Raw genomic sequence first — 15,948 nt, 5'->3', positions numbered from 1 at the left:
GTTATCTATGTAGTTCTTATTGGATCTTGTGGTTTAAAGGCTATTGTTTAAATCTTATTGGTATTTGATTATTTTTATATATACTTATGATAGCTTTTAGAATGTTATTTGTTATTTGTCTTTCTTTTAATATGTTAAAGAAAATACTTCTTTTAACTTTATCAAATGCTTTCTCAAAGTTTACAAATGTAATATATTGTTACATTACATTTATTGTCCTATATTGTATTATAAATTGTAATAGCGTTAGTGAAGAGTATAAAATGCTGGAACTTATGCAACATGAAATATAATTTTTATGTATTTACACTATCGAATTAATTTTATCTGAAATGGCTTCATCGAAATGAAGCTATCACGTTTTGCTAAACTTTATGAATCAATCATATTTGTGTATAAGTGTTCATGTTTGTGAATTTAAAAAAATATAGAATTTATCAGCTTTCTCTTGTGATTGCAAAATACATTTTCATAATGTTTATATATTGGAAATCGTTTTAATATTTTTCTCAAGTGTCTGTTGTTTTCGTTAACAGATAGTATTCAAGTTCACTGTTCCGCAAGGAGGAATAATAGCAATACACAATCTAAATGGTATGCTTTTTACTTTCCGTTTAAAAACGTGAATAAAAATTACAATATCTTTGCAGAAAATTCAAATGATATTTCAGCAAAGGTGATGACAATCATTATAATAATAAAATATTCATATAATTAAAATATCTGTGTGAATTCGTTGAAAAGCAAAATTCAGATTAGTGTTTTATTGCAGATATGAGAAGCAAATAGGTGCAAATCACAATTCATAATTTTACAACTTCTTTCTCTTAATTATCAGTCCTTTCTCTTTCTCTTTGGCATAGCCTGTAACCAAGTAAATATAACAATTATAGGTTTATAATCGAATCCTATTCATGAAAGCCTTAACTTTTATGGATAGAATTCACAACTTATTTTGAATATCACATTGTTAGGAACAAATCAACTGGAGAAATCAAGTCCAGCATTGTTAAAATTTATGAATCTTGGGAATCGAGGACGTTCTTGATGTCAATGTTCATTATGACGATTAACATGTTGCCAGAAGAGATTGAATATGGGAAAAAAAGAAGGGCTGGTATTATTGTTTTTCAGGAAGCCTAACCCTGAGAGATCAATAATATACTAAACTCCTATTCGGAACACCAATTCGAGAAGGCATGGAGTCCATTGAAGTTCAGAGTGATATTTATTACCTTAGTTGAAGAAGCAGTGAAAATATTCAAAGAGATAATTTATTAATATATTATTATTATTATTCATATATCACATATTCATCTATTGATATATTCAGATGAAATATTCAAAGAGATGAGGAAAAGCCAAAAGTTGTTAATGGGGAGATTTTAATATGTGAGATTGACTGAAGTATGAAAAGCTAACAGTAAATTTCTGGAGCAACTTCAGAAGTATTCGTATAGTTACCTGAAACAATATGCACTGAATCTACTAGACAGGGATGGAATTTTACATTTCATAATAATATCAGACCATATTAGTGATGACCATATTAATTACTTAGAATTTCTATGGAAAAGTGATTATATGAACTTTGAGAGGAAAATTCAGATAAAGTAGAAATGGTAACTAGAAATCATCGGAGATGAAACTGCAAATAAAGCAAATTATGAAGGTAGAATAATGAATTAACACGTAAAGTGGAAGGATTATGTAAGTAATTGACAGTAGTGAAAAGTGAGTAACAGTGATGAATATACATCTTACATAATTTATCCTAATTTTAAATCTACATTTATCTACAGAAGTAAATTTCACAGCACATATCAATTGTTATTAGTCAACTTAATGAATAATCAAGCCCTGAAAGAAATACATCTTAAGAATAAGATATTCATGGTCATAAATCGCAAGTAGATATAACATAAAAATAGCACACTTTGAAAAATAATTAATCGGAATTGTTAAGAGTATTCCTATACTTTTTGTTGACACATTAAAAAGGAATAAAAAATAAAGAAATTAAATGTAACCGCTGATACCTTATAGGTATCATATTATACCATCATTCACAATTCTGAATGATGCGACTGCGGCTACAGCAAAATTAAATTAGTATCCGTACGTATGTATATGAACAATGATCAGAGAAGTTGTCCAAGTGGTTAGCATATTCATTCTCCAATCATTCCTAGTTTCGATTCTAACATGAGGGTGGATATGAGTAGATATCTTTAGGTGGTAGATGAATTTCATTAACAGGCTGAGATTATCACGCTGCTTACTGCTAGGCTGAAAATAAAAGTTCAATCTTTGGTTTTGAAATCAAGAGTATTTAGCCTCATTCATCACGCCGTACCGATATTAAATGTATTATAGACTTACAGCCCTACTTGGGTGGGATTCGCATAAGGAAAAAAGGTAGAAGATGAAATTCTGCTGAAATATCAAGATTACCTTATGTAATATGCATATTTTTATATATGCAAATGATATACATATACACATCTCTCACCTTATGACAATTCATAAGTTTAGTGGTGTAGGTGATATATTGCATTTAGTAGTCATCATTTTTATCAGCCATTGTCGATTCACTGCTGGATGAAAGCCTTTTCAAAATTAGTCCAAAGCTGTCTGTCCATGGCTATAACTCCACGCAGATGATATCATCAATCCACCGTGATATAGGTCGGCATTGTTGTCGTTTTTCCTCTCGTGGAATCCAATCCAGTACTTCTTTTGTCCATCGTTGATTTTGTCTTTGAGCAATATACCCAGCCCATTGCCACTTCAGATGTTTCACTCTTTCTATAATGTCAGAGACTTTGGTTTGATTTCTTATCCATGTATTATTTTTGTAATCCAATCTTGTGATACCAAGCATACTTCTTTTCATACTAAATTGTGCTGTTCTTAATTTTTGAATTTCCTTTGTATTCGGTGTCCATGTTACGCAGCCATATGTCAGTATAGGAAGAATAGATTGGTTAAACGCGTTTCTCTTCAGAGATAATGGGAGTTGGCTTCTGAATATTGAATGTAATTTTCCAAATGTTTTCCACCCAAGCATCGTGCGCCTTTTAATTTCGTCCATGATATTTTGTTCCATTTATATCTGTTGTCCTAAGTATATGTAATGATCTACTTGTTTAATTTCTATTGATTTTTATTATTTCTGTTTGGACATAGCTATTAAACATAACTTGGGTCTTCTTTAGGTTTATCATTAGGCCAGCTGTTTTGCTAGCAATTTGGAGTTCATGGATACGAATTTGTAATTCATGCGCAATAGAAGTAAAGATAACTATTTCATCTGCAAAGCGTGAATGGCTTAAATATCTTTGTCTTCAGACCTTTCCCTTCCCAATCAAAACGTTGGGATATTTCTTCTTGCTACGCTGTGAATAATTTTGGAGATATTGTGTCACCCTGTCTTATACCTCTCTGTATTCATATTCCTGCAATAGCGATGTTTTCATTGAAATGAATTGCTGCTGTGGCATTGGTGTATGCTGATTTGATGGTGCTAATATGGCTCCTCCATTTGTTCGTTTCGTAATCTTTTAGTATTTCACAAGTTTCAAGTGAATCAAAGGCTTTCCCATAGTCATTAAAACCAAAGCATAGTGGTAATTGATATTAATTACACCGTTCGATATTCTGCTGTACAACTTGAATAGGATCCATTGATTTAAAGCCCCTTCGGCTGCCGGTTCTTCTGGTTGTGGCTAGGTCTAGAATTTAACACTTTTGTAACACACATTGTAAACCACTGATAGTACACTGATAGGTCGGTAGTTCGTCAAGTCTTCTATCTCACTTTTTTATGTAGCAGAATTAGGGTTGTCTTCTTCCATGTTCTTGGTACATCAGTTTTCTTCAGGCATAAAGTAAATAATTTTGCTAAGAGTTTGCAGATTATTTCTCCCTGTTTTGAGAAGTTCAACTATAACTCCATCCTCACCTGCAGCCTTCCCATTTTGCAAGCTTCGGATGCTCCACATAACTTCTTCTGGTAAAATCTGTGGTACATCAGCTGTATCATAGTTGTCTTCTTTTCATTTAATTCACCATCCTGATATAATACTGAGTAAAATTCTTCAACTCTTTTTTGCTATAGGATATCTATCTCTGGTGATGGTCCCGTCTTGCATTTTGACTGCAACCATTGTTTGTTCATCAATTGCTGTTTGGCTTTTTTTAGACTAGGGTTGTGTTCAATTGTTTGTTGCATGAATTAACAATTGAATTTCCTTATTTCTTCAGCGATACGTATTCTGATTGTTTTTCACAATTTAGTATATTCAATTTTATTCTGTAGGTCAATTGATTGTTTCATTTCTCTTCGTTTCTTCATAAGCTGTTTTGTTTCTTCAGAGATTTTGTCTTGTTTATGTTCTGTAGTACCAGGTATTTCAAGGTGAGCATTGTAAAAGGTTTTAGGCAATAATGTCATTACTTTATGATAGATCAGCATTGTCATCTATAATAACATGTTTAAATCTATTGTTTAGTTCGTGTTGGAATATATCTTTTTTAAGGTTGAGTTTGTGTACATCTATATCTTGCTTTCATCTCCGAAACATTTTCTTCTTTCGTTTTGGCAGTTTATTTGGATTTTACTTCATACCATACGATGGTCCGTTTAGTAATAAAATATATCAAGATTCAACACTCTTCTGTTGATTATATTCAAGGAATTCCTGAGATCGGCAATCCACTTTTAATCGTATTCACCAAATCACTAAGATTAGAAATAATGCTTTCTGATTTTCCACTCTAACATAAACAAAGTAAAAGAAAAATTAATTAGGAATCATATCTCGATATCATTCACACGGAAGATTTGTGGAAGGAGTGCATTTTTTCAAGGAAACAATCAGTTGCATACATATGCTTAAATTTCATAAGGTCACGAGAAAATAAACTCATTTCATGGCTATCATACAATCTATTTTGATTTCAGCAATGTTTCTGGTAGTCTTTGACATAAGAAGCATCTGCTGACTAATATTTTCAAACAGTTAACAATTAATACTGCATCAGTTAGATAGAAATTGACTGATAGATTGTCTGCAGAACGCAATGATTACAAGAGGTGTCTTGTAACTGCTAAACAGGAGCTAATTACTTCAGAGTTCGGTTTTAATGATTTAGGTTCAAATATAATTAATTAAACCTTTTCACTTTTATAAGGATGTGAACGTGGAGATGTACTAACCAGCTGTATAAATGACCAAAGTTCTATTTTAGAATATCAGAAGAATGAACGGAATGTAGAGATTGAAAAATTCCATACTTCTTCAAACTCCATATCCCTATGAAGATATGAAAAAATATGGGAGTTTTCAAAAAAACGTTTCCATAATCATGATTCTAATCCTTGATTTTTATAGCCATTCGTTACTTAAATCCGAACGATCCAAGGAAAGGCATTGCGAACAAAACTGCCCTCTATTGTCCTGGTATCCTATTCGAGACAGTAGTTCTCATCTGTACAAGTCATAGTATAGCAGTCGCCCAACCCTAAAATAATACTGTTCGCGCTCTCAGCCTGTAAAACCTTACGAGTCGATGTTATGGGTCGACTTACACTGCTTGGAAATAAGTTCATTGACACTTTAGTATGAGGAACAAATAGCAATAGCGCCCAACTTAATAAGATGTAAGACCATCTTTCACTGCGATGACTGCAGCAATCCTACGAGGCATTCTTTCTACATGCGTACGATAGCGATCAATTGAAATTTGGAGAATTCTTCCTGTAGGCTTGTCCTACAGGAAGAATTAGGTCCTGTAATATTGTTGGGCGGACGTCCCTTGACCTCATCTGACGCTCCAGTTCATCCCACAAATGCTCAATAGGGTTGGAATCGGGAGCTCTGTGGAGGCCACTCAACTGTGGTGACGTTCATTTCCGCAAACCACGCACTTACAGAAGCAGCCTTATGACACGGTGCATTATCTTGCTGAAAGAGTAATTGGTCAGTTCCTACTTTGTCTTGTAGAAACGCCACAAAGTAGGAAGCATTGCATTGTCCTTCAGATACCATGGCACCACAGAAGTCTGAGACCAAAAAACAGGACCATGCCATCACACCGACACCTCCGAATTTCATAGTTGCGGTTATGCACTCTGCCAGGAGACGTTCAACAGACTCCTGCCCCACCTGTACCCACCATCTGCTCGGTAGGGGGTGTTGCGTGACTGATCACACCCGCAACACAACTTTCGAGCTTTCACGTCCACTGTAAACGTTCTTTGCTCCACCAAGACGAAGTTACATGTTGGTTTGCGCAATGGGGTCTTGCATATTGCTCTCATACTCTCATGGAAACACATGTTGTGAAGCTCAATTCTGAAAGTTTTTGCGCAGATTCGGGTTCCATTTGAAGTCCGGAACACTTTGTTCAACGTGTGGGTCACCAATAGCGGTTTATTCATACTGTTCTTCGTTGCATCTTACGATCACATTCGGTGAGTGTGGAGGGTAGAACTTGCACTTGATTCCCTTAACTTTCATGTCAGTATGGTATTAATTATTGTTGTCCTGGGATGGACTAATTTGTCAACAATTTGCCGAACAGATATTTGCTTGCAACATGTCATCCTGTCATAGTGCCTCTTTCAAGCTCTAGCAGTTTCCTTTTCAGAGCGACTTCACCTGGACACAGATGCACTGGGTGGAAACATCACATTCATCCAATTTATATGTTACAATCACGTGACTCTTTACACCACACGATGTCCCTTGCCCATGGGTTGGTGCCCGTTGATTTCTTACCAAGCAGTGTACTTATGGGCCCAGATTTCTATCCCGAGCCTCTCATCTTCCTTTTTCATTCTATCTTATCATTTTCGCCAAACGCTACAACTTCCATCTGTTCAAAAAAATACGCCAAAAGGCGCATTCTTTATTCTCATCCACTGCCTCACACCAGGTACGCTCATATGATAGGTTTGAACAGCTGTCTTGATACATGAAAGTATCAAATGTTGATACATGAAAGAAATGGCTACAATATGACTGGACAGTCATCAAAATGAATTAATGAATTTAACGATTGATGTATTTCTTTGATATGGAATAGACATGGATATTGAGAAGACAAGTAAGCAGACAGCACAGCTTAGGAGATTACAGCATAATGTAAATTATGATAGTGTTATATTTTTGCTCAGGATATTTTACTAATAAGTCTCATAAATTTACCCATCCGGATCTTTAAAAGCAAAAATATTTTTATGTGTGATTATACAATCATATTGCTCATTACGGTTGTATAATCTCGTAAGGAAATATTTTCGAAAGATATTAGCTATTCTTCAGCATTTAAATTAATGATTTAAAAATAAACCTATATAAATATGACAGCGTTTTGGTAATGAGGGAACTATTTTTGTAAAATAAAAAATTAAAAAACTGATATTTTAGTGTGAGCTCTTTTATTATTATCTCTGTGTTAACAGGGTGCAAAAAGTTTACATTGTAAAACTGGACAAGGTAACAAAATCGGATTTATTTTATCTTTCCACTTGAAATAATCATCTGGATTCTTGATCATCGCGGTGCGCAGAAATTTAAAATTAAATTTTAAATTGCTGCGCACTTTAAAATTTAAAGTGCGCAGTAATTTAATGTTTAATTTATAAACATTAAACTTATAAAGTGAATGTGTTTAAAGCAAATATTAATTCCTGAGATCAGCAATCTTTTTTTTTTCTTTTATTGCTTATGACCCGTCAGTTGAGCAACACTGATTAGAATAATTTAAAATCACTTTTAAAATAACACATTTCTGAAAAGTTACTCGGGATTGATTCAGAAATAATTCAGTTTATTGTTGGATTAAAAGGTAAATATATTTTTTTAGAAATTAAAAAACATTCAAAACTTTCAACCTAACTTTATTTTTTTTTCTCCTGACCTACATATTAATATGCATTTCAAAATATTACAATAGTTTGTTTAAAATTTGTTTCGTTTTTATCTTTGTTTAACAGCAACTATAGAAAAGGAAAAACAATAATTTGGAATTAAATAGTTATACGATAATATTCCTTCTAAACATGTTTGAGCTCAAACTGTAGTCTAGAATTCGTCCTTTCTGGGACATCTTCTTCTCTTCCTTACATGATCCACAAGACAATTCTTCCTATTTCAATGAATTGCATATATGAAAGAAGATCTTTGTTAAGTAATATTTCAAATTTTTCTTTGTGACCAGACGAACGGGAATACTGTGATCTTAATTATTTAAAATCGCTTTCTTAATAGTATATTTTGGACAAGGAATATCTGGTTTAGTTTTGTTCTTCTCTCGAAAATCAAAATATATTATAAAGTATGAGAATATTCTGTTTAAATATTTTTTCTCTTTGTTTCAGCCACCATAAATAATACGGAAAATCCACAACAAAGAAGTAAGTAATAATTACTATTATATTAATATAGCAGAACTATATTTCTTATTATATTTGAAACCTTATGCCAACACCTAATTAAAACTGCTCATTTATTTATTTTCTCATCATGAAAATCAGTATAAAGAGGCAAAACTTCTGAACTTGTTTCAGTTCGAACTACATTCGGGTCTTCTGGTCATTTGCCGAAGCATCTTCTGCCCATCCTTACATGATCGACAAACGACAACTTTTTTTCATTTCAAATAATTGTATATATGGACCAGAAGATCCGTGTTACGTAATTTTTCAAAATTTTCTAAATTAATTCTCGTCACCCAGTCATTGGAAACACTGTGATCGTAATTATTTCAAATTGCTCTCTAAATAGTATATTTCGGAAAGCTAACTTGGAATCGAGTTTAAAATGTCTGAATGCATATTTCTATTTTCTTAAAAAATCAATGTTTTTAAAACAAAAAGAATATTATGTTTAAATATTTTTTTTGTTTGACAACCATTGCAGAAACCGACGAACCACAGTCTTCAAGAACGTTGTACTCTATTTGTTATCGATTATATATGAAACTTCTTGCGGAGCAGACGTAATTAAAATTGTTCTTTCTCGTTAAGAAGGAAGCAAAACTTCTAAACTTGTTTGAGCTCAAACTGTAGTCGAATCTTCTGGTCCTTCGCCAAGGTATATTCTGTACTTCTTCACATGCATCACAAATGTCTGTTCTTTTTAGTTCGTACGGACCAGGAGATTCCTATAATATCAATTTTAACTTTTAATCCATCAGTTCTTGTTACACGACAAGAAACACTGATCGGTAACATTCGGAAACTGATCCGAATCGTTTAAACGGCTTTGAAACAAGAAAATTTCTGAGTAACTTGGAATTGAATGTGGAATATCTGAGTTTATATTTGTTTCTGGTGAGCTAAATATCAAGAATAATTTTAAAATATTAGAATAATAGATTTAGATGTTTCTTTTTCTTTTATTTAGCAACAAATGTACAAAACGAAGAACCAGAACCTCCAGGTAAATATTATCTTGTTTTTTTATTTATTGTATATGAACTCTTATTTTAGAAATTATTAAAACTGCTCATTTATATATCGTTTCTTTGATCCTTCGCCATGGGAACTTCTGCCTTTTCATAAGGGTATCGTCTCGGAGTGAAAATCACATCTCTCTAGATTACATACGTACAGAACTGCATGTTTCCTCTGAGATTTAACCAGAAACATCAGAAAAAAAACTTAATTTGGCCAATAGGTCTGCTTGTCCAGATGGAATTCCCCAAACTGTGCTCACGCGGTGTTTCAGACATAACACCAATTCCATATTACCTACATACGCAATCATACACATATAACATCTGTCCAAAAGCATGAAGGCAAGCCTTTATCCAGCTCGTACCAAAAAGTATGACAAAAGCTGCGCACCAAGCAAGCGTTCTATTGCTCCCATCTCGAAAAAGTGTATTAAAGCTTAGAATTTAAACTACTAGTATTGACTATTACTAGCAGTATTTAAAGGACGGAAAACTAACTAATGATTACTAGAATGGATTCCATCACTTCTATTGTTACATCGGCTTATCCAAGAATGAAAGAGACATGAAAATTTTCTAGAAACTAATGTGCTGGTTCTTGATATTTCCTTACCAAGCTATTTTCTTTGGAGAGTTTTCTCTGTTCTGATTTTTCACCTGTACCTTAGTAGCCAAAACCATATAAGCATTTGTTCACACTCCTCCGTTGGTACCCTGAAAATTCATCGAAAACAAGTTCATCGAATAAACAATTAATTGAAAACAATTTAACGAATAGCAGTTCGTCGAAAAAGCAATTGATCGAATAAACAATTCATCAAACAATAATTCATCGCACGACACTTACTCGCAAAAGTAACTGAACGAAAAAATAATTCACCGATGAATTTTTTTGAAAATTATTGTTTCAATTGTTTATTAACAGACTTTTTATGCGCTATTTTTATTTTAGACTATTTTTAGTTTGAGTTTATCTGGTGTGAAGTGGAGGTTAACTGAATGAAATATATGGTGGTGTATTGCTGCAGACCTAGCGGAACAGTTGCTGGGGAAGAGGAAATGCATCGCCATTTTAGCCTTATGGGTACCAAACTAGTAATCATTATGGGTGACCCTAATTTTCCAAATATTGATTGGGTAGATTTCGCAATAATTGTTGCGAATCAAATTTCTTCCTCAAACAGCATGTAACAAGAGAAACTCGAAGTCAAAGAGTGTTGGATTTGCTCATAACTTCAAAAGGGATCTCTGTTGTGAATATCACTATTTTATCACCAATTGTTGACAGAGATCGTTCTGTGATTTCTGGGGAAGTATCTAGTTGTATTCATGTTCTGATTAAAACAGCTTACATGCTGTTAGAAATTGTAGTTTCTAGCGTTGTAGTAAACGTAGCTTGGTAGAAATTATGATTAACTTAGGAAAATACCATGAATAGTCCCATGGTATCGGTTACTGAATGGGGAAAATGTCAACAATGCATGGGGAATCATATTTTATAACTGCGTTATGGTCGAGTTCGATAAAGGGAATTGATACCTTATGATAATGTTGGATTTTTCTAAGGCATTTGATAGGATACCACACGAAAGGCTATTGCATATACTGCAGAATAGGAATTGGTATATAAATTCTTATATACCAACGGTTAATGGAATGGTTTACACAGAGATATCAAAACGCTGTATACAATGGGTTTGGTTCTGTTCGATTGAAGGTGGCCAGTGGTGTACCTCAGAGTTCAATCCATGGACCATTATTGTTCAATCTATAAATTAATGACATCGTGCTGGGTCTAACATAAGATGTACAATTTTTTGCCGATGACGAGAAGAGTGAGGACAATCAGGGTGCTACTGATATTCAGCACCTACAAAATGATTTGAATACGTTGGAAATTTGGTCAAACGAGAATGGCTGGTATAAAGTTATTCACTTTGATGATTTGAGTTCCAGCGACATATTATATTATCCGAATTATGCTACAAGAAACTGAGGAAGCAAGGGATCTTGACGTATTGGTGAATAGGAATTTCAAGTTCAAAAGTCACATAGCAAAACTTGCAAATACAACTCATAGTATAATTGCGATTTTGAAGATAATCTTAACATGTATGAATAAAGAAGTAATTTTGCTTCTTTATAAGGCTTTGATAAGACCACGCCTGGATTACTGTGCGTAGATTCGGTCTCCTGGATTCCAATGGGAGAAAGAAGCTGTTGAAAGGGTGCCAAGAAGAGTTACAAATGTTATCTCCGGATTATGGGATTTACATTATGATGATAGACTGCGAGTATATGGATTGCAGACTCTGGTTAACAGTAGAAAGAGGGGTGATATGATAGAGATCTATAAACCTTTGAATGGATGTTATGGGATATCATCTGATTGATAAAATTTTGGTTATTTGAACGGTAGGGAGAGAACACTGGGGCATTCTTGGGAGTTAAGTTGGTTCACAGTCAAGAAAATGGTAAGCGCTAGGTTTTTTCTCACAGAGAGGAGTGAGTAAGTGAGTGAGTTGAAGAGTTTACCTTTAGGGACAGTGAATGCATCTAGTGTGAATGAATTTTAGGCATGACAGCTGATTTGAATGATTTATAGTCTCTCTCGATGAGTTCTTGACACCCTGGAGCTCTCGGTATTAATAATTATGTATACGTGATGAGAATAATAAACTTTATATTGTATTGTATTGCATTGTATTATTACGAGAGATCTCCAGGGAATTAAGGACTCATTGAAGGAAATCATATACTACACGCACCAGATGTAATACTTATTCTTGAATTCATTCACATTGCTTGCACACAAAATATCCAATGGCATCCCATTCTAATCACACACCACTCTACGAGAGCAAAATCTAGATCTCGCTCCCTTCTTGCAGCATTCATTCTCGGCTTCCAATGATTATCTCTCGTCCTTTCTTCACTCTCCATAAAATAAAAAAATTCCATCAACTAAAATCTTCTATGACCCTTCCAGCAGCGAGTATGTTTCAATCCTGTCACCCCTCTTTCGATTGTTTGCTACTGAGTGCAGTCTACAAATTCTCAATATGTTTTCATAATCTGTATTCCACAATCCTGATATCATTTTAATCCTCTCCTTTCCTCTCTCTCTCTCTCTCTCTCTCTCTCCACTACACGAGAATCAGCATGAAAACCAGTAGACCAGACCTGCACACAATAGTTCAAGTGAGGTCTCATCAAGACCTTGTAAAGAGGCAAAATGACATCATTATCTTTACATGTCAAAGTTTGTTTCAGCAATGCAATTATCCTCTTTGTTACATGGCCCTTGAACTTAAACTTCCTCTCTACCCACCAAGATCCATAGTCTGATTAGTTTCTTCTAGCATAATACCTCCAATAAATACGACATTGGATATCTAATCACACTGGTGTGCATGAATTTACATTTACTGACATTGAACTAACATCCACTTTCTCAATTCACACAATTCTAGCCGATTGAAATCATTCTGCAAGTACTGCATCTCAGCAGCATTCTTGATCACCTATCTGTCTTTTCATCAGGTGGTATTGTACAAAAAAAAAAAAGGTCCAGCGTAGCTCAGTGAAAGCGGCGTTTACATTCCTAATTTCAAAACTTTCGGCACTAAGAATATTTTGTGTTCGAGTCTACTCGCTGATTAGTCAAATATTTTCTGAGCTGTTTTTTGTCCGAAAAAGGGCTTAGAAATTCAGCATAGAGCCCAATATTTAAAAGACGAAGATAATAGAGAAAATTAATTCCACTTTCTTGATTGTTTACGCTTAGAAAGATAAGAAACGGAAGGATATTTCCTAAATAGAAAGTATCTTTCATGCACATTTTTAAAGAGCAGAAGATAATAACATTTTTGGTCTGGTTGGCTGATTGGTTAATATATACGCTCTGAAACCAGCAAACTCTGAATTCGAATCTGCAATAGATGAACATTATATTTTGGCAATGTCTTCAGGTGATAGATGAATTTAATTGGTCCCTGTGAGACCACTTCTCCATTTACTGAATTTCTGAAGTGAGTTAAAAATTTTCCCTGTTTAGTCTCCAGGGTAGGGTTTCTGGATTACGTTAAGAAATAAACAATCTCGTATACAAATCCTTTATATATATATATATAATATAATATAATATAATATAATATAATATAATATAATATAATATAATATAAAGCCCTTATAAATGTACATCACATATAATGTACCATAAGTTACATAATCAAATATACTGAATGCTATTTGGTGTCAAACCAAATATTAATCAGCATGGAGCGAGCCCGGAGCCCGGAATCTAAAAGAAGAAGAGGAATAAGAAGAGAGAGAGAGAGAGAGAGAGAGAGAGAGAGAGAGAGCAATTCCCCTTTCTTGAATGTTTACGCCATCCTTATACGTGAATATACGTGGGTGGCCTGACAGGTTCTCGGCCTCGACCATTGACAACACTATCGACAAGTGATTAATTTTCAATTGTTAGATCTGTTAAGCATCCATGTGAAATTGCAAGTCATTCTATCAAGTACTGTACTTTATACATCTGTCGGAAGCAAAGTGTTTGCTGTATCCCTTGAAATGGATAAAATTGATTATCGTGCGGTTCTAAAATTCTTTGTAAAAGAAGGTTTAACGCCAAAGGAAATTCATTCCAAGTTCCTCAAAGTTTAAGGGCACTCCTCTCCTTCGTTTTCGACAATTAAGAAATGGGTTGCCTTGTTTAAACGTGGCCCTACCAGCCTTGAATGTGATCCACGTGAAGGACATTCAAAAAGTGTAATAACACCAGAAATCATTGATGAATTGCACGATATGTTATTGGATGACCGGAGAGTCAGAGTGCGTGAAATTGCTGAGACAACAGGCATTTCAAAAGAACGTGTAGGGTATATTTTGCATAAAGAATGGCATGTTGAAAAGCTTTGCGCAAGATGGGTGCCGCGCTTGCTCAGAGCAGTTCAAAAACGCACTCGCATGAAAATCTCTGAATAGTGCTTGGAGCGTTTCAACAAGAATAAAAATGATTTTGTGCGTTGATTTATTACTATGGTCAAGACTTTGACTGCCCCTTGCACTCCAGAATCCAAACAGCAGTCAAAACAGTGGACAGAAGCCGGTTGTTCAGCGCCAAAAAAGACAAAGTTGCAGTAGGAAAGGTCATGGCATCGGTATTTTGGGATGCTAAAGGCATTTTGTTTATTAGTTATCTTGAAAATAGTAAAGAAATAGCAAGGAAATATTATTCCGATGTTTTATCAGACTATACGAAAAACTTCGTGAGAAAAGACCCGGTTTGCAGAAGGAAAAAAATCATCTTTCATCAGGACAATGAACCTGCCCACAAAGGTGTTTTGGCAATGGGAAAATTAAGAGATCTGCACTATGAATTGTTGGGACATCCACCCTATTCCCCAGATTTGGCTCCCTCTCACTTCTATCTCTTCCCAAAACTAAAACCCTTCCTCGCTGGACAGCGTTTTTCTTCGAATGAAGAGGTGATTGCATCTTACTGAGAAGCACTACAGGGACAGGATAATTGCGTGCTGGAGCAAGGCTGGAATAAATGTATTAGTCTTAAGGGAGATTATGTTGAAAAATAAAAATAATTTTGAAATTATAAATTCATTTTTTCATTGTTAGGCCCAGAACGTTTCAGACCACCTCATATAGTACGAAAAGGTTTCAAGGGCAATCTTGATTCTAATTTCTCACAGTATACATCGCAGGATTTACACCTCTCTCTGTTTTATTTTCTGTAGTGAAAGAGAAAGAAAAGTCGATGTCTCTTAGTGGGAATCCTAGACTGATACCCACATGCCAAAACCAGGTTGAAACAAAACTATTTTGCGTGTAGTACACTGAGAAATCTGAATAAAATTAAGAATTTCGTTTTAAAATACAATGATATTACTGTATAGATATGTACCTGCTATTCAAAAAGTGGTCAAGATATTCGAAACGCTTGCAGTCACTGATCATATATATAATTTATATTTTTTACAGAAATATATACAAATAATATTTTTTAATCTGAATAAATGAACTTTTACAATATTTTACTTCAATGATTATTTTTAACCTCTCCAGCTAAAATAGGATTGCAAATAACAAGTTTTATCTTACATAAAATAGAGAAAAAAAAATATTTTTAAATTGTACTTAGGTCAATGTAACCCGGAATGCGAATGGAAAGGAAATGAATTTCAATGGAGTAATAAGGGTCTTCCAGGAGGCAAGTATTTCAGGTTCTCCATATAATTAGAAGATTTTTTTATTTTGTTAAATATAGGAAGAATACACAACCTTTTGCACATATTTTGTTTGATAATTATCAGAATGAAAATTTACTTTAGAATTTTAGATGGCAAGTATTATAGCCATCTCTCCTCAGCTCTAACTACTATTTGCTGGTTTTCCTATGCGTTTCATAAAAGATCCATAAAAGGGCATCAGAAAAAACCTTGTTAACGGCATATT

General features: G+C 34.1%; 1 protein-coding gene across 1 annotated transcript in view; it reads left to right on the top strand.

Annotated features, from left to right (window-relative positions):
* Nucleotides 1-542: 542 nt before the first annotated feature.
* The window catches only part of LOC150092069 (uncharacterized), a gene marked incomplete at its 3' end in the record, with an annotated part of 87,420 nt that continues 72,014 nt past the window's right edge, over nt 543-15,948 (top strand). The window contains exons 1-4 of the mRNA XM_090415334.1: nt 543-594; nt 8,390-8,425; nt 9,417-9,452; nt 15,635-15,703. The remainder of the gene's footprint in view (nt 595-8,389; nt 8,426-9,416; nt 9,453-15,634; nt 15,704-15,948) is intronic.

The sequence above is a fragment of the Typopeltis vanoorti genome, unplaced genomic scaffold (genome assembly GCF_054136105.1).
Source record: "Typopeltis vanoorti isolate ZY-2024b unplaced genomic scaffold, IOZ_Tvanoo_1.0 HiC_scaffold_829, whole genome shotgun sequence".
NCBI classification, from domain to species: Eukaryota; Metazoa; Arthropoda; class Arachnida; order Uropygi; family Thelyphonidae; genus Typopeltis; species Typopeltis vanoorti.
The sequence above is the reverse complement of the archived record's forward strand: the minus strand, read 5'-3'. Positions and strand labels throughout refer to the sequence as shown.